This window comes from Suncus etruscus, chromosome 10 (assembly GCF_024139225.1).
Source record: "Suncus etruscus isolate mSunEtr1 chromosome 10, mSunEtr1.pri.cur, whole genome shotgun sequence".
NCBI classification, from domain to species: Eukaryota; Metazoa; Chordata; class Mammalia; order Eulipotyphla; family Soricidae; genus Suncus; species Suncus etruscus.
Window position 1 is genome coordinate 13,667,909 of NC_064857.1, and position 26,717 is coordinate 13,694,625.

General features: G+C 33.8%; 1 protein-coding gene and 1 pseudogene across 5 annotated transcripts in view; both read right to left on the reverse strand.

Annotated features, from left to right (window-relative positions):
* Positions 1 to 24,470, reverse strand: part of RALYL (RALY RNA binding protein like) — a 712,684-nt gene extending 688,214 nt beyond the window's left edge. For 2 of the 5 annotated variants that reach the window (XM_049782024.1, XM_049782021.1), the window contains exon 1: positions 23,501 to 23,597. The gene's annotated coding sequence lies outside the window, so the exon portion shown is untranslated. Of the gene's footprint in view, positions 1 to 23,500; positions 23,598 to 24,449 lie in introns of those variants that run through there. The other 3 variants (XM_049782022.1, XM_049782028.1, XM_049782023.1) reach the window with 3 other exon arrangements.
* On the reverse strand, positions 5,697 to 5,794 carry LOC126021281 (uncharacterized; annotated as a pseudogene).
* Positions 24,471 to 26,717: the final 2,247 nt, after the last annotated feature.

Genomic DNA, 26,717 nt, shown 5'->3' on the forward strand with positions numbered 1-26,717 from the left:
ATTCAATAATGAACACTTTGTAACTATGATTTTTTAAAAAAGAGAAATATATGTATATATATGTATAGAGATAGATAGATAGAATATATAAATGTCTCAGAAATGGTGAATCAAAGCGATAAATATGTCATTGCATAAATTTATAGAATGCATAATAACACAGATTATACATTTAGTGAAATAAAAAAAGCAACTCAAGAACATTTTATAAAACATTTTGAAATTGTTTTATTGAGTGGCCACACACACAAATATATATATATATAATAAAATTAAAATGTAAAATAAGATCATATGCAGGAAACTATTTTCACTAGATAAGGCAGAGAGCAATTGTAATTTAATTTTGAAAATAACCACAGAAAAGAAAAACAAACAAACAGAAACACAGAAAGGGAGCTCATGTCTCTAAAAATTTTCTTTAAAAAAGATATTTTCTTACTCAAGAGAGATATGAGGTAAAAGAGGAATAATGGTTCAAGAGAGGGCATGGGCTTCTCCAGAGAGAAAAGGGCCAAACAATAGCATCCTACTTAAAAATTTTTATCTAGAGTTTTAAAAAAAGCTCTGTTTTTATATTAAAATAAGTGGCAAAATTATTTGATTGTCACTGAAATGGCATTTCTATGATGCACTTAAATGACCTAAATATTGTCATAAGAGAAATTTACAAATAAAATAGCTTAATTAAAAACAAGTCTATTGATAAAAACAACTTTGATACTTGTTTTTGATTATGTATTCATGAATTCATAGAGTACATTCTTTATGAAATGCTGAACACAAAACAAGAATGATTCAGTTTCTATAGTGCTCACTTTTATGCTGCCTGTATTTCCCCTAGAATCATTACAACTTTATTTATAGAAACCTAAAACTATTTCATCAAAATTTATATCTTTGCAGCCTCACAGAGCAAATGCGTGCTATTATAAGTTTATCATTCACTTGCTAGTGATTATGTTATACTCATGCATGACTATAAAATCTTCATTAATTAATTCAAAAACACCTGTCCCCCCAAATACCTAGAAATTACCAGGATGACATCAAGTTTCACATAAAATAAAACAACAATATATTTGTAGCTATAAAACAGAAAGAAACAAATGATGGAAATACCCTTATTACAAGATAGAAGGCTAGATTTACGGAGCACAATGTTAAATAAATAAAGGAAACATCCATTGATTTATGATAAGACATTATTGTAGCTCATGCAAAATATAGTTTTTTACTCAAAACTTTTATTTGTAATTTATTATCTCAAAAATAAAACCTCATTTAAATTAAATGTGTACCACATACTCAGAACTACATTTGTGTGATCATATTTTGCTTTCGTTTGGGGGCCACATCAATACTTACTCCTGCTCACCTCTCTCAGATTACTTGGGGTGGACTCTGAGAGTTATACAGGGTTCTAGGACCAAACCAGGGCCAGCTACATGAAGACAAGGGTCCTTCCAATTCTACTTTTTCTCTGACTGAGATCATTAGGCTTTCTGAAAGCATTCAGAGTGGTTCAAATGATAGAACATTAAGGTGCTAGATGTGTTTATTGTCATAATTGTCATTATTTATGTAACAATATACAACATATACACAAAATCAAGTTCCATGTATATGCTAAATAATAAAACTTCACTATCTTAATAAAATCTCAGTAATTTTGCTTACAGAAAAAAAAACACAGAATGTACACTAAAATTGTCATAAAAATGTTTTTGGTTCTAATGGTCATACCTCAGCTTACCTCACCTATGCTTCAATCAATTCCCTGTTTATATTATTTATTAGTAAGTACTAATAAATATATTGTCGTAAGAATATAGCCTGTAAAAACAAGTATCAAATAAAATTTCAATGTTTACTTAGGAATGATTTCCCCACTCCAGACATTGCTCTTCTACAATTCTAAAAATAATTTTCAGAGTTTTTGAAAGAATACAAACATTTACACATAACCATATCAAATTATAACACATCTTGATGTCAGCCAGCAAAGCAGTTTGCTGAATTTCATGAAATTCATTACCATTCATCAGTATATAATTTTGGATCAAGGTACAAGCAGTTAGTGGATTAACCCAGCAACTATCATCCAACACAGAAACAGAGAGTTTCTTATTGCTGAGAGTGGGGAAACTATGAATGCTAATCATTGACATTGTAATCTAATCATCCAATGATAAAAACATCATAGGAGGAAGCAAAATCTAAGTGCTGGATCTAATTACATTACTATTCAGTAGCTTGATGGAGAAGATGGGCTTGTTGCTGCAGTCATTTGTACAACCAAACACTTCATAGACCATTTTTAGGCCCAACTCCAAACTGTGACTGAAAAGCTAGTAGCTGTTCATTTCATATGATGATGGATTTTTAGAGAATTAACTAAAAGGTTCCTGATCCTCTAAATTTTACAATCTTCAGGTAATAAGAATTACTGGAGGTCATGATAAAGAAATAATATGTTACGTGAGTAAAAATGCCAGGCATAAAGTCAGACATATTTTCAATTTTCTAGTTTTACACTTGCTGAGTGACATGGGCAAGTGGAAGAATTTTCAGGTCCATAATCTATATATTTGGGATATTAAAAGAGATTGTGTAAATACTAGAAACAATTATCAAAGACAAAAGAATAATATATAGATTGTTTTCGGTATTCCTGAATTTTTTAATTTTTATTATTTTTGTGTTAATTTTTATTCATAATCTTAAAATGATGACATAAAATCAGAGACTAAATTTTAAGCATAATGCGAAATGGCATTCTAATTTACTAGAATTACATGACCACCTGGAGAATTTGATAGTCATTCCAATTTTAAATCCTGGCATATTTTAGGAACACAAAATGTCTTACAATGCTGATACTACAATTTATGGAAATAGTTAAATGAATATTCCATGCATATGTATCTTTCCTATAAACACAACTGCTATCGTGTACTATTTTAAAGAATTAAGACAATAAAAATAAAATTTAATGAAAAATATCAGGCAAACTATAAATAAAGTTTTCGGGTACACATTCTTACAACTAAAGAATTAGTAATAAAAAGCAACACACAGTATTTTGTAAAGCTATCTAACTTTTTTATACTGACAAAGGAAATGATCCACAATAGCATGTTTTGACACTTCTCCTCTGTGTTCCATATATTATCTTTTACATTCAAGTATTTTTCTTGTTTACTTGGAGGCTAAGTGTTTTGGTTATGAGTGATCCACTAATTCAGTAAAGGAAAGAAACATCTTATACTCTCTCTAGCACTAGTGAGGTCCAGAGATAAAGAGGTTGATTTGAAAATTACATTTTTATACATCTAAAATATATGAAATGCTAATAATCAACATGTACAAAGGAAGACTTAAAGTTAGCTATAAATCTATCCTGTTGTGTACAGTCAACTAGAACAACTTCAAAAAGGTTTCAGATAGGAGATAGTGGTACAACACATGCTTCCAATTATGAGACCCTTAACTTGATCTTCAATAATATAATGATTAGCATGATCACCAACTTCTGAGATACATGATTATCTATAATGCCCACAAAACGTTTTAAAATTTGTTTTGTGAATATTTTACATCTGAGTAATTTAGCTAAACTAATTCAATCGATGCACGACATAAATTTTCAAGCACATTTTGTAAACAAGATAATGGACAGAATTCACCAAGTTGAGTAAATATGATAACTACAGTCTTTTTATTGGAACACACATGTCCCCGTACAGACACAACCAGAAAGTGCTGCAGAGTCAAGAAATAGCACATCGGCATTAAATTTAATTTAATGATATTTTATTTACATGACGGGATATTAACATTGATTCCCATCCCCCAGACACATCTAATAATAAATAGGAAAAAATCAATACTTATTTCCATGATCCTCCCTGTAAACCTGAATAAGTGTGCTGGAAGAGCACTGAGTTCTTTTTTTTAACTCTTAGATGCTTCTTCATTGGCTTTAAGGACCACTTTATTAGTATAAATAATCATCAGTTCTTAAAAACTTTTTCTTTGATGTGGCAGTTATTAAAGTTGATGCTAACTCAGTCACTGTGTTTAGATATACTATCCCAGCTGACAGCAGAGAGCTTTTAGAGGTTAGAATACAAAGTTTGTATCTGATTCCACATCTGACTGATTTAAGTGGGTTTTGTAAAACATGCCATGCTGAAAACATACAGCTTCTGTGGAGATTATAACTGGGAGTACAAAGTGGTCAATGAAAGAAATATCACTAAGAGCCTACAGATACATTATGTTCAGTCAGCAGTAGCTCTGTTTTGAAGACTGCACATAATTCTTATTGGAAATCACAAGATTTCACCAACAAAATACCTCTTGAAATTAAAATAAAATAGAAAATCACAATCATGTAATATTTAGCAAACACAGCGTTGATAGGGAAGATTATACGTGCCATATTATATCTTATTTAATGTTTTCATTATCTCTACCTTTTTCTCTATTTTCTCACTACAGATGCTCATAACATTATCCATTCAAAATTACAGCAGAAAATATCATAATTCCTAAAAGGATATGAACCTCCTGAAGCCACTACAATTGGCCAGCTAATGTGACTCTTGTTTGTCTTCCTCCCTTTCATGCAGTTTTTCTGGATATTCAGTTAAACTTCTCACAGACAGTCTGTACTACATGAAAGAATCATTTCAGCTTTATGCTTTAAAATTTGTTTTTTTCCAAAAAATTTTAAATAAAATATAGCAATCATAAAAATGAATAAAACTAAAATGCTTATTTGTAGCAATCATCTCAATAGTCTGGGAAAATAATCTAGCTGAACTCTCTATAGATAAAAAAAAAATTAAGGCACAGCCCAGTGAAAAAGATTGTTGTGAGCTCACAAGCCAGAGCAGATATTATAGGCATGTCTTCTGCCTATCAATCCAAGGTCTTAGTAGTTTTATGGTCTTAAAGATCTGAGATACCCTCCAGTAAATGCACATGCTTCTGAAAAGATTAAAAACAACTGTAATTCCAGAAGAGTTGACTATGACTGACAAATGGCATTTATTTGTTAAGCTCTTACCATTATAAACTAGATTTTAGATGTACATTTTTAAAAGAGGTTAATTTTTCATGTCTATGTGTTTTATTTCTTAGAAGCCAATATAACCTATATATAACCTATATATAATATATATAACCTATATAACCCTATATATAATGTCAAGGTATTATTTTAACTTTTATTTTAAGGTTAAGTAATAGTTCATTGTTCTGGATTGTCAGAGGGTAAAGGTATATTTGTTCTGTATGTGTCACATATTTTCATATCTTTTGCCTAACAATAATTTGGAAACATAATTTGAAAACATGTATAGGAAATAATGTTTCAAAGGAGGTTGAAAATTATTTTTCAAAGTAAGTGGTTTTATTTTTTTTAGATTATAAAAATAAAATTGCTGACACATGCGTCTCTTATTTTTATACTTGGCTGCTTTTTTTTTCTTTTTCTTTTTTTTTTTTTTTTTTGAAATTTGTATTTTGGGTTTTGGACCACACTCAATAGTTTTTAGGCTTATTCTTTGCTCTGCATTCAGGGATCACATCTGAAAGAATGATCAACTCAAAAATTCTAATTTCATCACAAAAAGACTTTAGTTCTTTAAAAAATTTTTTTAAAGTATTTCACTTTTAAAAAACTGTTTAAGACAATGAGCCAATGTCATAACGAGGTCTGGGAAGGCACTTGTTACACAAATGTGTGAACACAAAATCATCATGCTTATGAATCAAAAATAATTATAATTTCATATTTTAATCATTTCCTATAATAATGACAAGAAGGTTTATTTTCCAAGACAGGTTTATTATGTATTTTACAATTTTATCCTTACATACACGCAGCCAATCAATACTGTATTACTTAGAATTAAAGAATATCATGTGATATATTTTCCCCAACATATTAAAAATACTAAATAATTGACCTCAAATAATGATTTTCATATATATCTTAAAGTAGTTCAACTTACTTTGCAATTAAAAGATTTCTGTCAATAACACTCGAGTAAATTGCTTTATAAACTTCTTGATAATATGTGGATGGGGCTTCCAAGGGGTTCTGCAGATGTCAGACTGTGCCTTGATTCCATGCATCTCACAGGGTCCTGTAGATATTTCTTGTTTCATTTCTAGTAGCCTCCAGTAACTCTCAGATGACCAAGCTATCACAGATTCTGTAGAACCCCCTTGGAAACCCCATAGAATGGGCAAAACTATTCATCTAATACCCATCAGATAAGGGGCTAATATCTCAGATATACAAGTATACAAGGTAGTGACAGACTTTAACAAGAAAAAAAAAAGATCTAATTCCTTCAAAAAATAGGGATAAGAAATAGAGAGACACTTCCTGAAAGGAGAAATACAGATCACCAAAAGGCACCAAAAATGCTCTACATTATTAAGAATCAGGGAGATGCAAATCAAAGCAACAATGAGGTACCATCTCACACCACAGAGACTGGCACACAGCACAAAGTAAAAGAACAATCAGTGCTAGAGGGGATGTAAGGATAGAGGAAATCTCATTCACTGCTGGTGGGAATGCCAACTAGTCCAGCCTTTTTTAAAAAATAAAATGGAGATTCCTCAAAAAAGTTGAAATTGAGCTCCCATTTAATTCTAGGGATTACCATTGGAACACAAAAACACAATACAAAAATGCCCTTTACACACCTATGTTCATTGCCTTTCTATTTACAATAGCCAGAATCTGGGATCAACCCAGATGCTTGACAATAGAAGAGTAGCTAAAGAAACTGTAGTATATATACACAATGGAATATTATGCAGCTATCAGAAAAAAAAGAATACATGAAATTTTTCTATCCATGTATGGACATGAAAACTATAATGAGTGAAATGAATAAGGACAGAGATAGACACAGAATTGCCTCACTTCTTTGTGAGATTTAAGAAAAACAAAAGCAGAATGGTTATAATACCCAGAGACAATAGAGATGAGGTTTGAAAAAAACAGCCCATGATATGAAGCTTACAACAAAGATTGTTGAGTGTAGTTAGAAGAAAAAAGACCAACAACTATCATGACAATGGTAGTGAGAGATAGAAATAGAATGCCTGTCTCAAAGACAGGAATTGGGTGGAAAAGAGGTAGATGATGAGCATTAGTGGTGGGAAGGTTGCACTAGTGAAGGGGATTGTACTTTTTATTTTTTTTTTTGGTTTTTTGGGCCACATCCGTTTGATGCTCAGGGGTTACTCCTGGCTATGCGCTCAGAAATCGCCCCTGGCTTGGGGGAACCATATGGGACGCCGGGGGATTGAACCATGGTCCAGTCCGTTCCTTGGCTAGCGCTCGCAAGGCAGACACCTTGCCTCTAACGCCACCTCACCGGCCCCGGGATTGTACTTTTTTATGACTGAAACCCAACTACAAACTTGTTTGTGACCACGGTACTTAAATAACTATTAAAAAAAAAGAAAACCAGAACAAAAAATATCTGCAATAATTACCATTTGATTACATTACTTTCCAAATTTTTGTTGTCACTAATACAACAGAAAAATAAAATAAAAAATTAAATGTTTGTGAGCTTATTTGTTTTTCAATAGAAATGATTCATAGCACATGCACCAGCAGCATGATCATATGAAGTCCAACCAAAGACCAAAGATAACCTGACAAGGACTAATGTACACGAAGTATATGTAAATGATATTGCCCCAAAGAAAATACAGGTGTGAGCCCTCACACGAAAAGAATTCCAATTCCCTTGAGCAATAAAATGCATAAAAATTCATCTCATTTACATTTTTCTTTTTGAAAATAACTTTCCTGTTCTGTTGGATATGGTTTTAATAGAAATGTAACAGAACAAGTAATCTGTTCACAAGTTGTGTATTAGAAAAAGGCATCTCTTGCTATTAAGTCATAATGATTCTCAAAACTTACTGCAAAATATGGTAATTATATACAAAGAAATAACAATAAGGATATTTATGCTTTTTTAAATTTGAATATTCATAATGCCACCACCAATGCAAAAATTTTTTCTGCATATTACAACTCTATATTGGGTTACATGTTTGTAAGTTTTAAAAATATCAACATAAAAATTACACAAGTCAGTCTAATTTTATTAACTTTATGAAATACCTACTCAATGTTACATTTTAGGTTGCAATCTTTAAGGCTAAGCCAGTTTTTATACAATTGTTCCATAATTTCTATAATATTTTAAAATTGTTTAAATAAAGAATTTTGGTTTAACATAAGGTAAAATGTCATTTGCCTGGCATATCTGCGTCAAAATATAACTCCCCAAAATGTAATTTAGAAGTATACATAATGTTAAAAGACTAAAAAAAAGAAATACATGAAAAGTTGAAATTATGGGATTTTGCTATCTTAACAACAAAAAAAGCCCTAAAATATTCAAAAAGGGAATGGCAATGTGTATTGTTTCAGTAGAATAATGCACAACCTAGAACATTATAGTACAAAACAGACAGGGATATAGCTTAAACAATTGAATACATACCTAGCAATTTATGTGGCATAACTTCTCACAGTGCCAAATCTCTCAGGGGACCCTAGTCCCAAAACTTATCACTTAGAGTAATACAATAAAGACTAATAATTAAAATCAATTTAAAGCATATCACACAGGAAAAATATTCTTTTGAGAGATTGGTTTAATCCACACCAGCTGACGCTCAGGGGTTTACTCCTGGCTATGCGCTCAGAAATCACTCCTGGCTTCGGGGACTATATGAGACTCCAGGGATCAAACCCAGGGCCATCCTGGGTCAGCCACGTGCAAGGCAAACGCCCTACCACCATGCTATCACTCCGGTCCTAGAAAAATAATATTCTTATATATGAATCAATATCTTGAAGACTAAAATATGAAATTATCATGCTTCAAAATTTTTGACTCACTTCATGTTCATAAATAACAGAAATTGTATCTCCATAGTAAAATTTATCTAAATATAAAGCTTGCTACTCATCAAATACATGTATTTAAAAAGAGAACCAATACTCTAGTTTTATTTTATATATTTCATATTTTTATATCCAGTACCTAATAACACCCTTCTGGTTTGCATTGCTTGGGAGTCACATCCAGATGAGTTAAGGCTTATTCCTAGGCAGTACTAGGGGAAATGATACAATGTCTCAAGGAATGAACCTGGGTCAGTCATGTGTTTACTTACTATACTATCTCTCCAGCCTTTTATCATCATCCATGCAATTGATTCCCATACCAAACACTCATACCCATTTGCAAACACACACATTTCCTTAATGACCATAGATGCAATTTGGAAGAACCAAAATATATGTTAGGATATATTGAAATATCTTGCTCTATTAAACAACAAACAAATCAGGAGAGAATAAATCAAAATCCAAAATTTGTATTTTCCCAGCAAATTCTTAAAGATTTACTTAATTTAACAAGAGATAATATCACTTTAATCTGAGTGATGATATGAACTGTATTATTCTATAAAAATGATGTGCTTATTTGTTTTGCTATTCTCTATTAGGGAGGTCAGGTTTTAATTTATTTAATTACAAGTCAAATTTTGTGAGGAAAATAGCTAAGATAAATTTACCTTCTGGTTTAATATAAAACATTATTTTCACCCTGACCTTTATCTTTACTTCTCATAGAATTTATCACCATTTACCATTGTAAATACCTTCATTCTGTTATGAGATATAATATCCCACAATACACAAAATAATGGAAAAGCAAACTTTTAAGAAACATTTCTCGAATAATTGTTAATATTTCTTATCCAGCTGACCACATTTTCTGTTCTCATTTTAGCAAAATGAACTTCAATAGATTTCAGTTTAGAATCTTAATAAAAAGTGAAAGCTAAAATTGAAACAATCAGAAAGTGTTTTAGAAATATATCTTGGCTAATCTATGGTAAAGAACAAGATGTCAAAAAGAATTTAAAAACATGACAGAGTCCTTGGCTTATGAACATTTGGATCTCTAGTATCTTCTGTGGTTGTCACTATTAAGCATCTATTCAGCAAACCAACTTTGGCTGATTCTGCACAACACATATAAAATGATACAAATTCAATTTCAAAGCTTTGGAAAATATAGAATATTTTAATATATATTATTTGTTAAATATTAAATTATATAATTATACATTATAAAGTTAATATTTTACTTTAATGTGCTTTCTAAAAGATTTAAGATCACATACATTAAGAGAGCGATTTTGATCTTGCATTATGTTCAGTAATGAACTGTTCTGATCCAAAGTAGATCTTGATGTTCTATTGCTTTTCTCTTCTATTTTTCCTCATCATTTCTTACTTTATTTATTTATTTATTGTTCTTTCATGGAACTGGAAGAGAAAAATCTAATGATTCTGAAATAGTAAAATTGCAAATCTCATAGATAGGTTCACTGTCTTACTATTGGTTCACTAAGCTAAAGAAGCTATACTGTTGCCAAATACAAAAATATATCTGATATTTTTAATTCTTTTTTTCATTTTGTATTATTTCAAACTCCCTGTTGATTTTATTTTAAACATCACAAGCCAAAATTTATACTTACAAACACTTGAATATTGAAGCCAAAAATTATGTATTAATTCCAAGTGATATATATTAACTGTAAACCTCTTACTTTTGACCATTTTCCCCCAAAAGTTTATCATTCTTTTATATCTCCTTGTTTTCTTTTTTTTTTTCTTTTTTTTTTTTGGTTTTTGGGCCACACCCTGTGACGCTCAGGGGTTACTCCTGGCTATGCGCTCAGAAGTTGCTCCTGGCTTCTTGGGGGACCATATGGGACGCCGGGGGATCGAACCGCGATCCGTCCTAGGCTAGCGCAGGCAAGTCAGGCACCTTACCTCCAGCGCCACCGCCCGGCCCCAATATCTCCTTGTTTTCTTTACATTTAGATTTTCTTTCTTATATTTAGATTCTTTCTAAATATTTTGTGACTTTTATACACTTTTCTTATATTTCCTGCTATGAATTTCCCATGTATACTTTTATAAATTGCTGACTTTGTAACATAATAGATAAGAGTACTGTCAAAACTCTCAAAATAGAAAATCACTCTTCAACACCATAATACTCTACATGATCATAAATAATCTATTTTTCATAATTCTGACAAATGTAAGCATTGTTACTTTTTCACATGTACCATTTCCATTCTCATGAAGCTAGTTCTAAAGTCCGTATTTATTAAACGTCTTAAAATATAAAATACAGCAATGAAGACAAAATAGATTCCTTAAAAATTAACTGAATGAACAAATAACTATAGAGAATCTTAAAATCATATGCAAAACAGAAAGAATATTAGAGGCTGTGCGGACAACAATCAAAATTTACTACACGTATTTCTAAATGAAAGTATCTTTGGTTTTGAAACCTCTACGTATCTAAACTATATACATAAAAACTGTGCCAATGTGCTCGTTTGTTCAGTGAATGTTGATAAACCACTGTTATTCAGATGAAGATGTCTTTTTAACTATTGTTTTATAAACGAAGCATGGTAGGATATATTAAAGATGTAAAGTTAAAATTTCATGGGTTTGTCTTTAATACATTTTGTTTTTAAAGTGGAACTTATTTTTTATAATAAATTTTATTTTGACCAAAGTGGATCACAAATATTTCACAGTAATATTTTAGGTACATAGTGACATTGAATCAGGGGCATTCCCACCACCAATGTTGTCTGCCCTCCACCCCTGTTTCCAGCATGCATCCTACATCATCCTCCATTGCCCTCCCGACTGCTTATTTTCATATTGGATTGATTGAGAATTTTAATCAAACAAAGGTAATATGAATTCATACTTAGTTTCTATATTTTTCATGATGTTCTAAAAAAGGTACTAAAATTTAAAAAAAAAATCTTTCTGAAACCTGAGAGATGGTATAAGAGTTAAGGCACTTACTTGCCTTGTATGTGACATACTTAAATTTGACCCAAGCAAACTTGTATTTTTTCCAATACTTCCACATACCATCCAACATACTTAAAGCCAGGGGTAAGCCCTGAACACAATCCCTTCTTGACTGTATTTAAAAAAAAATCTATGATATTAATTGATTATAAAACACCAGGAGTTGATACTGTTTTTTTAGTTCATACTTTTAAGTAGCATTTTACTTTTCCTTACCACATTTTCCAATCATTTCATTGTGTTTTTTATTTTAATATTTTTGAAATTTCATCTTCACATTTTAAATCTAAACACATTTCTCCAAAAATTAAAATTAAAATATGTTCATTATGTCTATATTTAAAATATGGAAAATACAAAACTTTTATCTAAGCAAAACCATCTATCTGTGAATCTCCCTCCCTTCTCTCTATCTCTTGCTCTCTCTCTTTTTCTTTCTTTATAATGGTAAACTTATTCATTTTCTCTATTGTTATGTATGTAAAATTTTCCATAAGATCATTATGTTATTGATCCTACCCTAATCAATAATTGTGCCCTACCCTAGGGTGTGACCTGGCATTCTGCTCCCACCCGAGGGTGGTACCTGATTCTGATGTATAAAAGCAAGGGTCTGTAAAAGGCGGGGGCTTTTTTCTGGGGCTGATTCTGGGACATTTTGCTTCATCCTTATCCACTAAATAAAGCTGAGATCTCCTGAAGCCTGACTGCTTGTTAGTTTTCTACCCACCGCTTTTACCTCAAAACCGCCGGCTGAACAGGGTGGCAGACACGTGGTCCGAGCTGGAGGAGAAAGACCTCATCTTCCATACCACCATCATCCAGCCCCATCAAGGGCTGACATACAACACAATATGACTTTCAGGATCTCGATTTTACCAGCTCGTAGGCTATGTCCTGGAAATTCCCTTTCCTTTTTCTAATCCCAGATTATGGTCAATATTTTGCACAACATATTAACTCTAGATATCCCAGTACTTCATCCTTTGTTTGCATTCGTTTCATAGTGTGCATGCATATTTTCTTCTCCTAATCAGACCATAATCATAATTATATTACAGGATAACTATACTAGAGAGACTGATGCAATTGTGTTGACAATAAATTTATGACTTGGCTGAATCTTCCTATGCTTATAGAATCTTTAAATAGCACATTGTGCTACATTTTCAAACTTTTATTTTCACACTATTCTATCTCAATTTATGAGAGCTTGCACTAGTCGTAGTAAAATAAATCACTATTAAAAGTCCCTACAGGCAGGATTCTTATCAAATCTTATCACCACTAAAATCTAATGAAGGGTTGATATACAATACATTTTATTGAGGATTAACTGATCCATTATTTTTCCTTTTATAAAATGTGACCAGTCTCTTCCAGAATGTTTCTAAACCTACCTAATTTCACATACATTAATAAAACTTCCTTTTAGAACTCCATATTCAAAGATTACTCCTGGCTCTGGGCTCAGAAATAGCTCCTGATTCGGGGGACCATATGCAACACTGGGGATTGAACCCAGGTCCGCCCTGGGTCAGCCACGTGCAAGACGAATGTCCTACCGCTGTGGTGTTCCTCTGACCCCAGAACTCCATATATTTTTAATACAAGTCTATATTATTTATTATTCCTTAAAATGTATTATTTTATTAAAATTCTTTTATGTATAAATGTATACATAAATGACTTTAAATATACAACTTTTAGCAACGATCCCTCCACCAATTTCCCCAGAGTTTATCCCATCTCATTTTCTTTCCCTACCCCTCTGCAGTTTACAATCATTGTAGGTACATTTTTGAGTTTGGTTGATAAAGTTTGGATCTAATGATTTCAGTATTGTTAAATCTGTGGTTTGGATGTTTAGTTCCATCTCTTTTTGACCGCTTGTATTTTACTGAAAAACTTACAGGTTCATATTTCCTTTATTCCTGATTAAAATAAATTCCCAACTATGAAGACTTTGTCAATCACAATGGGTTTCAATAAAATTAAATTAAAGTTAAAAATCCTTATCTTAAGTAAATCCTATAATACGTTTTCCCTAATTAATATATTATCTTCATATATTAACATACATTATGTGATAATAAAAACATAATTACTAACTTTGTGCCATAGAACCTTAATGCAGGCCTTTTCTCAATGCTGTCTAATTGACTTTTAGTCTTTTTACTAAAACAATTCAAACAGACTTACAGATTATTTGAAATCATACAATGAAATCTTCTAAACCACTCCCTAAACTCAAAAATTAGTAACAAATTATAACTTGCCACTGGCATTTAAAAAGTTAGCAATGACTTATGAAATTTGATTGCAAGCTCATAATCTTTAGTCCTATATAATTCAACTTCATTTTTTAATATTCTTATCTATTGCACTGTTTTTTGTTTTTATATTTCAATTTCAAAGCACTATCAATAAAGTGGCAATAACTTTTTGATGGTCCCGCAGGAAATTAGTAACAACCATTTTATTTTCTCACTACTACATAAATTTACATTTTCTCACCAGTTTTTTAAAAATAAAACTAGCAAGCATCCCATAAAGATTTAAGTATCACATTTGGTTGTCTTTAGCCTTTTCATATAAAGTAAAAAGTCTTCCTACATGACGGTGTTGCAGAAAACAAGACAAGTGGTTGATGATCTCTTTAATGTAAAATATTAAACATTATGAAGCTATTTGCTTATTTCCACATGGCTTCATTTAAAATGTGCCCCTTTATTTATTTAGAAACTAGAAGTCAAGGCTAAACATCTTTGGGGATTTTATTGAAATTACTTGACATAATTTCAGTTCTGGAAATTCTGAATTAGATAAATCAAGATCCTGCGGTTGTTGTCTATTAATGATAATTAGATTACCAATTTATCTAAGAAGGTGGTTACTATTGAAATTAGAAGAACTAAGCCCCTAAAGAGCGTCATTACCCCAAACACACTGAAATATGGTTTTAGTGTCTATTAATTATTCACACCTGGACCACACAGTTGATTCAAAGTTTGGGTTTTTTCAGACATATTTTCTATTTTATAATCATAATAAATTTTGTTTTGACCAAAGTGGATTACAAATCTTTCACAGTAATATTTTAGGTGCGGAAATTTTCCCCTTCCAGCAATTCTTATGTATGTTGGCTTAGATAATTTTGTAAAATACAGTAGCTAAAATTAGAAATGAGTTTCTTCTAGTAAAACGACTAATACTTTAAATGTTTTCAATGCATTGTTGGTTTGATTTGATTTTGAACCACATCTGGTGATGTTCAGAAGTTACTTTTGGCTCTGTGACCAGAAATTATTTTATGAAGACTCAGGGAACCATTTGGGATGCCAGATCTAAACCAGATTGCCCAAATGGAAGACAGTGCACCCACTATTATTGCTCTTGTGTCTGGTTGTTTGAATTGCGAGTTTTCTCATATATATATATATATATATGTGTGTGTGTGTGTGTGTGTGTGTGTGTGTGTGTGTGTATAATCTTGAACATCAGTATGGCCTCACAGATTTTTCTTTAATGTTTAAGAGTCTACTAGGCATTCTTGCTATTAATTTTCATGGAGATTTGACAAGAGCCTTGAAGGTGGTTCCTATTTATAGCTACAAAAGTTTACTATAATGTTGCTACAATCTTGGGAACTTAATATTTGCACATATTACACAATCAGCAACTACTCATTTATTTTGTATTTACTTTTTTATTACCCTGAATTAGAATCAGTTAATTCTCCAAAGAAATCTTCAGTAGAGAATGGTATTTAGGAGCCATTATTTGTGCGTGGAATGTGCCCACTGCTGTATTGCTGAGAGAAAGAAAAGTCTGAAAAGCTTTTCAGGAGATAGAGCAAGCAAAATATTTATTTAGAAAAACTGTATTATACGTTTGATTGGTTTTCAATAAATTAGACCTCCTCTGCTACCCTCTTTCAAAACTATATTGACTCCTTTTTCTCTGTAGTATTTTTCTATGTATGTTGTACTCTGGAAAACAGTATTAGTCTTTTTACTGTAATCATTTTAAAATAGCATATATACATACACAAAAGTACATGATTAATATGTTCTTGGGAATTAACCTCAGTCTAAGCCAAGCAGATTGGCACCTTAGACCTTAGTCAAAAAGGTGTAGGTAACAGATAATGAGACAAAAACACACACATAAAGACAAACAAATTCATAGAAATTGTCCAAGCTTTCAGGGTATTCGAGTAGCCATAGGTAATAATACTGACTGCTCATTTATTTAATATATCACTCCCCACCCTAATTTAAATTGACAGAGACATTGTTTAGGTTGACATGACATTAAAAACAATTTGTAAGCACATTAACAACCAATGAATATATTAAGAGAAAGCTGAGTCATTTCACATGCCCAATAGTAGGCACCAGCAATGTATAGAATCGTGACAAATTTCTCTTCAATTTTGTTTTTCTTTTGGTTTTTTGGGTCACACCTGGCAGTGCCCAGGGGTTACTCCTGGTTCTATGCTCAGAATTCGCTCCTGGCAGGCTCGGGGGATTATATTGGATGCAGGGATTTGAACCATCATCCTTCTGCATCTAAGGCAAATGCCTTACCGCTGAGTTATCTCTCTGGCCCCTCTCTTCAATTTTTGCCTATATTTTCCTCAATATCTAAAAGACCTTAAGCTGTTTTATTCTATTCTTTTTCTAGATGCATTTTTTGCTGCCAACTTATTTTCTAAGACCTGTTTTTATTATTTTTTTGTTTTTGGTTTTGTTTTTGCCAGAGACAAACCAGACTGTGGGGTTGGAATATTTTACACAGATTTTTTTTTTAATTTTATTGTGGTCGAAGTGAATTACAATTCTTTCACTGTAATATTTGGGGCACATAGCGACAATGAGTGAGGGGCATTCCCACCATCAGTGTTGTCCTCACTATCCCTTGTTCCAAGCATGCATCCCACATCTCCCTCCTTAACCCCCATAATGCTAGTGCAACCCACGGATATTTTTAATGACTTTACCACAGCCTAGGCAAAATTGTGGAAGCTTTTTCACTTGTTCAAATTTTCATATGCCTCCTTTCTTCTAAATATGAGTGGGTTTAAACAACAGATTTAGGAACTTTCCTACAAAATTAATTTTCCTGAAATATGTTCAGCATTTATCCTGATGAATACTATGAATATATCCTTCTAGCACCACCCCATCTCTAGCTTCAGTAAATGTGATAATTCTTTTTCTTTTTTCTCTCCTTTTTTTAGCAAGAACTTTTAATATCCATTCAGGAAAACAAATGTAGATATTTCAAAGTATTTGCCTTTGAATGAGTTACTCTCTCCTACAACTTTATGCAGATGATTTTTGTAATGATTTTTTTTTTTTTACTTTCCACTGCCCTCCCTCTGGCTTTAGAACTGATTTTTTAAATTCTATATTTTTCCCTATATCCAGAAGTAAATAGCAGAACTTGAAGTAAGTTATATGTCCAGATTATAATCATGCCCAACCCTTAAACAAGTCAAATTATACTCTAGTTTCTCTAGTTTTAATAGTATATGAATAATTTTCCAGCTATCTGGATTCTGAAACTCAAAATCCACTTTACTACTGCCTAATCCATGGCCTTCAAAATGCATATTTACAGACATATCATCTACCTTGGAATCATTTTTCTGATGTTTTTTCCTCTCTTCTGTGGTATATTTTTTCCTTTATTCAAACATATTCTCTTGTTCAAGTGTGAAGGAAATTCATTTATGGTAAGGTATGTTTTTTATACATCTTAAAAAGCAATTAAGGTAGCATAGTTTAGTCATGTGTAGTTATATTATTAGAAACAGCAAAATGAGTTTGAAAACATAGTATCTGAATATGTGTAACAGAGAAATTCTGAGGTGGAGATGAGAGTTGGTACACAGAAAGGCACTTATATTTATAGACTTGTGTTATGAAAAATTGGCTGTTCAGTTTTTCATGTGCAAAAGACTAATTTTCCACATTGTACTATAAAAACTTTAAGAGAAGGGATGACAGTTTTGCACTTAGCATATACTTATTGGGAGCTTTTCCTAAGGCCTCTGCGAAGCCATAGAAGACACAGAAATTTTTTATGTGTGTGTCTTTTTTTCCCAACCACAGAGCATCAGAGATCACTCACACATTTCCATGTACTGAGTTCTTTTCAAAACACCTATAGCTCTGAAAAGATATGTAATGGTGTGATTATTGAACTCTCTGTCATGACCAGTAAGAATATTTGTGTAAATGCTGCAATCTTCTGTTATTTCTGACCACAATTGTGAAAATGCCCAAGGTACAGTAATTTGAAACATTGTACTAGAAAATACAAACACACACATAGTTCTGCATTAAATCAAATAAAATTTTTTTTCTCTACAAATGGAGCATTCTTATACAGAAAGAGGCATATGAGATATCAATTAGATTTCTTTGACACTTATCCTTTTAGTACGCAGGGAACTTTAAACAAGTTTCTCTTCAAATATCAGAATGAAAAAATTAAAATATGTTATCATTAACTTTTCAACGGAAAATGGTGGAGATAACTGAATATATGTGCTGACAGCTTAGCCTCAAATTGGAATCCTTCAGGGGTCCCTGGTCCCTTATTTTGCCCTTAAAAATTACTTTTACTCATATTTCAAGAGCATAGTCTTGTGCTGTTAAGACCATCTGAATTGTATGTATGACCTTAACACCGTTAAAATTTTTGCATAAGGGGCTGGAGCAGTAACGCAAGCAGTAAGGCCTCTGCCTTGTCCACACTAGCCTAGAATGGACATCAGTTCAATTCCTGGAGTGTCCCATATGGTCCCTCAAACCAGGAGCAATTTCTGAGCATGTAGCCAGGAGTAACCCCTGAGCATCACCAGGTGTGGCCTAAAAAAACAAACAAACAACAAATATATATATATAACATATACTCAAAAATCTTGATGTTGAATGTGGAACTTAATTGGTTTTGCAGCCATGTTCTACACAAATATTCTTACATATTTTTTAATAAACTGCCACCTATCATTCTAGTTTGCCTCATTCTTTGGTACTCTCTAGACATCCTAGATGAAATCTCACCAGAAAAACCTCCCAAGATCATGAACCATAAAGAAGAACAAATAAAATCATGCACATTCAACTAGCACATCAAATAAAGTTGGCCCAATTTCTCTTTTTTCACCTCCATTTAGTAAAACACAAGTCTGCTAACACTTTCCAAACTAACTCAAAAATTTTGCTCTTGCTACAATATAGCATATGGCTATCAAAATGTGTATAAATATTTTCTCAAAGCACATAGATTATGTAAAAGTGTTATTAAATTCCTACTGTCATAGTTGAGATAAAACACTCAACTGTGTTAATTAAGAGAAAGGGGTATTATTAATGAGAGAAATGCACATTTATAAAATATTTATAATCATTTCAAGGTTCTTTGGTATGAAAATAAATAGTAATGGTATCCTCTTCATATTTCACAAAGCAAGTCAGGGATCCCACTTTCTCCACTATAATTCTTCCCTCTATTTAGATTTATACATGGTCAAAGAAATAAATCTTGCAGTCTTAACCTGAGCTCCAAGGACATTCCAGAAGATATGTATCCTGAACACTAGCTGAAGTTCTCCCATTTCCCTCACTGTGGCCAGAAATGTCTAGAAAAATATAATAAATCAACACCTCTATTTTTCCACTGAATTCAGATAAAAAGAAACAGTAAAAAACTGCAAATAAAGCATAAAATTATGTACAATCTGGAGAATTACCAAAACACACAATTAATTTTTGTAATACAGTTTGTTATGAATATTAGTTTAATAAACAACATTTTAAAAACATTTATTTATTAAATAAAGGTATGAGAATAAGCAAATTCATTTAAAGGTGGCAATAGTTTTACCTATATTAATGTTGAAGTTCTAACTTATAGTGCAAAGCAAATGTTAAATATATCAATATAGCATTTGCCAAATAGGCAGGTAGTTTGTGTTATATTTGATTCTTAAATAATTCATTTTTCCAATGTTTCCAATAGTATAATAAAGCTGTCAATTTCACTGATGGGAAAGCTGATGTTGCCCCTTGACACTAAAGAGAAAAAAATGTATTAAATAAAAACAAAATAACTACTTTATAAAAATGGGATTTTAAATGCATCTGTCCAGTCACTAGGGGTATCAAGTAATACTTATGAAACAATAACAAAGTAATAGTAATTTCAGATCACATGTTTAATTTATTTTAATTTATTTTTATTTACTCTCAAACTCCATTAAATATTTACAATTAAACTTAATCATCACCTCATTTTTAATATGAGATATAAATTTTCTTTTTACTGCTGTTGTTTTGGGTCATACCATTGCTGCTCAGGTATCGAGCCTGGCATCACTCAAGGTACAATAAGGGATTCAATGGATGCAATAGGGTCAGACGCCCTCAAGGCTAGGCTAGTGCCTTACCTGTTGTATCACTCCAGCTATCAAATAGAGATTTCTTAATAGGATTGAGATAGGAACAAAACAATGAGTGCAGTTTTCAAACAGTAGCCACCATCCTAAAATAAGTTTTTAAAAGTTAGAGAATAAATTAAGTCGTTTGCGATTTAAATGTGTTCAATCGTTTTTTTATGGAGCGAGCAATTTTAAATGCCTACTTCAGTTTTATTCTACTTTCAAGGTAGAGATTATTTGATTTGATACACAGAATAATTAGTTGATCACTGTATCTGAAAATAGTAAAAAAACAAACAAACAAAAAAAAAACCACTCTTAAGTCAAGTGGGAGGCTTTCAAGTATGTAATAGGTACAAACAACTCCCAACATACTTTTATACTCCTTAAAACAAAATGAGTATTTTACTTATGACACAGTTTCCACTTAGCAAATGATAATTTTTATTAAGAAAAACAGTATTTGTATAAAAATGCATTTGGCTTATTTATTGAAATTTATTTTAAGGATATGATTTGTTTATATAAATATAATAACCTTTTTATATAACATATAAAAATTGCTTTAAAAAGAAACTATATCCTATATAATTAGGATTAGAAATATGTGCCTTTATTTAAATATGTTTAAGAATTTTTGTTTCTTATGTATAACTCCAGGAGAGGATAGTTGCTTTATGCATATAAAGAAAGGAATCAGTATACTAAGGGATTATCATCATATTAGTGTATATAAAAAATAAATGTTTAGGCCCGGAGAGATAGCACAGTGGTGTTTGCCTTGCAAGCAGCCGATCCAGGACCTAAGGTGGTTGGTTCGAATCCCAGTGTACCATATGGTCCCCCTTGCCTGCCAGAAGCTATTTCTGAGCAGACAGCCAGGAGGAACCCCTGAGCACCGACGGGTGTGGCCCAAAAACCAAAAATAAAATAAAATAAATAAAATAAAATAAAATAATAAATATTTATTGTCAGCAATGAAAATGTTAGTTAAAATCTTAGTCATTTCACATATTTTAGATCTGAAACTAGCAAACTTTCTGTACAGTATTCAAAAAAAAAATAGGATGGAAACTGGGTTTTTTTCTAAATGTCCAATTTCCACATCCCACATGAAAGGCCAAGGAAAGTGAAGACAGTGGTTTAAGTTTGTGACAATTTCTTTGCCATCATTCAGATAATAAAATACTTAAATCAGTGGTTTAATAGTTCATTTAATTCAAGTCTTCTTTCATCATTCTCCATCTTCATCTCCCCAAACCTCTCTCCCTAAAATTTATTTTTCCTCTGAAAAGCTGTTGAAAATAATTTACATAATTGCTTTGCTCCTAATCTTAGATTAGGTTGCTAGCTGAATTTAAAAGCAGTTTTACTTTTCCATGGGAAACCAGTAGGCGGTGCTAAATCTAAGACACTGCATCCCAAGACTAGAAACTCAAAAATACTCATTGAACTTAGAGAATTGTAGAATCTCTGTATAAATCACGAAGGAAAAAAATCTGAATAAATTTCATAGAATAGATAACACTCAGAGAAAATAATGTATATTTATTGTGTTTGCTAAATAAACTAAAATGATCAAAGTACATTATTTGATACATGCAGAATTCAAAGAACAATTCAACTTTCTGTTCCCACATTAAATTATCAAGAAGGTCTTCATCACTATGAGTTCAAAATTTTAGAAGTAACATTTCCTAAACTTTGTGTATGCCCCCAAACTTTTCATTTTTATTTCATGCATTGTAACTTAAAAGTTATTCATAGTTGAGTCTTAGACATAAAATGTTTGTATGTCAGCACCCATCCCACCAATCTCCCTCCACCAATATTTGCGAATTTTATTCCATACCAAACCCCAAACCATCCCCCACCTTGCCATAATAACAGGCATCTTTTAAGTTCAGTTGATAAAGTCCGGGTATTCATGTTTTCAGTGTTGTCAACTCTGCTGTTTGAATGTTTAGTTGCCCTGTCTTAACACTACCATGTACATTGCCCCAATCTTAAATAAATAAACTAGGTTTATCTTAATGAAGGAACTGGTCCTCAGACTAGAAAATTCTAGTTCAACATCTCAAGTTTGTTTCTAAAGAGCTAAATGATTTACAGTACATAAAATCGTCAATATACACAAGCGTTATTTTGCACTTTTAAATAAATGACTACTCCTTATATGCCTTAAATAATTAAAAAGAGAATGCAACAAGTAACTTTTTAATGCTCTTGTTAGCTGATTAAATCATAGGAACAACTTAGTAACACAAACTAGCTATGGAAAAACAATCAAAAATGTGTCAGGAGTTCAAACATAAACTATACTTAAAAAAAATACAATAAGGGCTTTCAGAGCAGAGAACAGAAATCCTGAGTATAAAATTAACTGCCACTGCCATTTACAAAGTCACTTATAGGAGAACTGTGAAAAAATATATACCTTCCTAGATATTGCTATAAATTCTAGCCTCAATAAAAATGACCATAAGTACTTCTAGCTCTTCTTTCAGTATGAAGGACAGGCGCAGACACATAAGCATACAACTTTTTCATTTTAAAAACTGAAATTATAGACCTAGAGACATATGCTTGAAAGATCTATAAAGTGTATTATTAATTCATTTATTAAGAACTCTTTCATGTGTTTTATCTCTATACATAACATCAAAGAAAACAGAACCTGAAAGGGAAAACTATTTAATTTGCTCATATTCGAAAGAATCAAATTAGACACATAGTAAATTCAAAGCAGTTTTCAGTAAGCAAAGAAAAAATACACCTTCAAAAATAAATAGTTCAAGTAATACTTGCCCTAAAGATTTTAAGTTAAAATCTATAGCACAAAAAATGTTGGGACACCATTTCCAGTAGATGCTGCCACTGTGTTAAGTACAGAAAAGGCTTGTATTATCAACAATTACCATCTCCAAAAAAGTAGTGACCAAATAGCTTGGAAACATGCACCAGAGCAATCCTGAACCATCATCAACTCTGCGGAATATACTTAACACTGAGAAGTGACAACAGAGCAAACCTGAGTGCTAACAACATACCGAATCAATTCACTATCACTATGGTCCTCTGTCCTGCACCCTGTCCTCTTCTGGAGAAGATCTTTGGAATCAGTGTGAGTCAGGGAACTTGAAAGAGAGAACTCAGAGCCCCTTTAAAAAAAATCAAAAAGCCTATTCCATACCTGAGAGGCATCATCTCACTAATACAAACTAGTATCTCTCTCCCAAAGGCAAACCCCACTGACCATCATGGAAAGTACCTACTCTCCCCTTTTAGAAGAAACCACCAAACACTCACTTAGGAGCCAGACAACACAAACACAACAGGGAAGGAAAAGCTACAAACACAGCACCAAGAGAGACTTGAACCCATCAGAACCAGTAAACCCCACTGGAACAAGGAAAACCCCACTGGATCATTTTAATTTCAAATCCGGGGAGCTGGAGTTTGAGCGTGCGGGTGGGCTGGTGCCATTCCCCCAAAAGCTGTGCCCAATTCTAAGACCACATGGCCAGCAGCCAGTTCCCTCTGAAGATGCTGCCAGCCTTTTTTTCTCCACCAACCAATCTCTTGGGCACTCCAGCCCGCGCCGCATTCTCCATCCACCCTGGCCCTGCCAGCTCTGCAAGTGGCTTTCCCAAACTTACAGGGCCCCCCAAGGGCTGCCGCGTCCCCAGCTTCCAGCTGCCGAGAAGCCCTGGGCACAGCTGAGCGAGGGTCTATGTTGCGCGTACATGCAAAACTGATCCCAGGCACACAGAATAGATGGCCATGGGTTTTCCCTGGCTCCCGGCGGGGCTTTCCCACAGCAGCTCCGACCGACACAGCTTGGAAACGCGCGCGCGCACAAACACACACGCTCGCACACTCACCGATGCACAGGTGCGCACAGACACACACACACACAGAGAGACACACACATTTCTTTCCCAGGTCAATATTGCCATTGCAAACCCGCGCAACGACGCCTCCAAGGGGACCAAGTACCTGCTCTCTGCGAACTGTTCAGCTGTTCATTCCATCCTCCGTTGACAAGGAAACCAAACCGCACTTCATTTTTTTAATTTATTTTTTTTCCAGAAAAACCTTCCACTGCCATCATTGGAAATTGATTTATGGGGAGGAGAAGGGAAGGAAGAAGGGATCATAGAGATATAGATATCAGGATATCTATCATAAAATTATCTCGGTTTTTTTTTTCTTAAGTCAAATGCGCAAAAGTCATAGTTAATTTAAAGGTGAAGAAAAAAAGTATTTATATATATATATATATATTTTTTTTTTGCTTAAAAATAAACCCGGGTAACCAGCTGCAAGAAAAGTTTTATGTTATCAATGGGTATCAAAAACAGGAGGGGAAAAAAAAAACACAGAAAGGAATTGGTTCTCACTGGCTTCCCAGAAAGGGCACAAAAAATTAGAAAAGGATCATATTGGCTCAGTGATTTGGACCCGTCTTGCAAAACCACAAACTTGTAAACACTGCCATAAAATCCCATAGATTAAAAAAAAAATCTGGTCAGAAAAAAAAGAGTATGCCAAAAAAAAAAAAAAAAAAAAAGAGTTAGAAACATGCTTTAAATTGTTTACAGAGGAGGGGGAAAAATAGGCACCAGACTTCACATAGCTTTTTTTTTTTTCTTTCCATAAAACCAGTTGCATATTGTCCTGGACTTGGGAGTCGCTCTCCCTGCGGACACTGTCGCCAGCGGACTCCCCCTCCAAACAGCGCCTTTTTCTACAGACCCCTGGCATGCTAGAAAAAAAAACTTGGATTCATAGGCAAAGGCTCCAAAACCCAGCTCCTCCAGCTTTTCCCAGATAGAAAGAATAATCAAAGAAGTGGAAGGGAAGAAGAAGAAGAAAAAAGAAAAAGAAGAAGAAAAAAAGCAACCCAAAAACAAAAACAAAAAAAGAACAAAAAGAAAAAAAAGGGGGAAGAAAAAAAAGAAGAGGACAAGAATGCCACTGAAAAGGTACTCACCGAGAGGGAGTAAAATGTTGGAATAAAAATGAGATTATTATTTTTTTTTTTGGTATAAAATACAGTATGGCGGTGGAAGAAGGAATGAAGCGTGTGTTTTTTCTCGCAGTCTCTGCCTCGGGCACTGACACGTGATGCGGAGCCAGGCTGACTTGCCAGGCTGCCAGGGAAGACCAGGGGGATGTGCGGGGCTGCTCCCCCAAGAAGCTCAACTCTGCAAGGCGAGGCGGGCGGCAGCGGTGATGGGCACCCCGGTGGCTGCCAGCTAGCGGGCAGCGTCGGTTGCAACAAACAGCAAGGCAGCGGCAGCAGCTTGTGCCCGGGCTGCTTCCAATGTGAGCCAGGAGGAGCAGGTGCCCCTCACGCTGAGGCAGAACACACGCATACACGCACACGCAAGACGGGCTGGAGGGGGAGAGAGAGGTGCGGGGCTGGGCTGGAGGCGCGCAGCTGCCTCTGCCTCTGCCTCCAAGGATGCTGCTGCTGCTGCTGCTGCTGCTGCTGCTGCTGCTGCTGCTGCTGCTGCTGCTGCTGCTGCTGCTGCTGCTGCTGCTTCATTTGCTATTGCAGCTGCATTTGCATCCAGGGCTGTGCCATCCCCTCCCCTGTAGCCACCGCCAAGCCCTGGGCTGGTGGGTGCATGTTCTTCTGGACCATTGGCATGCATGGGAGGCGCAGTTGGAAAGGATGGAGAGGAGGCCAACAACTTGCTGCACACCCCAAAGTTGTTGCTTTGCCACTTGCCTCTGTCTTCTTTGGCCTTTGGGGGTGGCCAGGACTTTGCCCCAACTTGAAATACTAATAATACATTTAACTCCGGATATTTTTCGCTTCTACCTTGGCAGGTCTCTGCCAAATTCCCCCTTTCGAGTTCTTTATACTCTCCAAACACCCCCCAGTTCTGAGTTCCCCCACATCATCGTCATCATTTAGAGGTTCTCTTGGGGGAGCCCCTGGGAGGCGTTGTCAACGGACCTGGCCACCTTCAATCTTTCTTGCCACCAGAAAAGCACTGTTGGGGGATCAAAGAGAGATGTCTTAGCAGTTTTTGTCTTGGTTTTTTTTGCAAGACCAAACAAAAATCTCTGCTCTCCAGAAAGCCCTGCCTCCCGGGTTATGGCTTGCGGGGTGCAGAGAGAGGGGGGTAGGTAGGGGTGAGCCTGTCATCAGTGTAGTCATTGATGGGGACCCGGGATTGCCTGTTTGGTCTCTGTGCGTGCGTGCATCCTTCCCAGATCAGCTAGAAGGTCTCCAGGCTCTCTGGAGGAGGT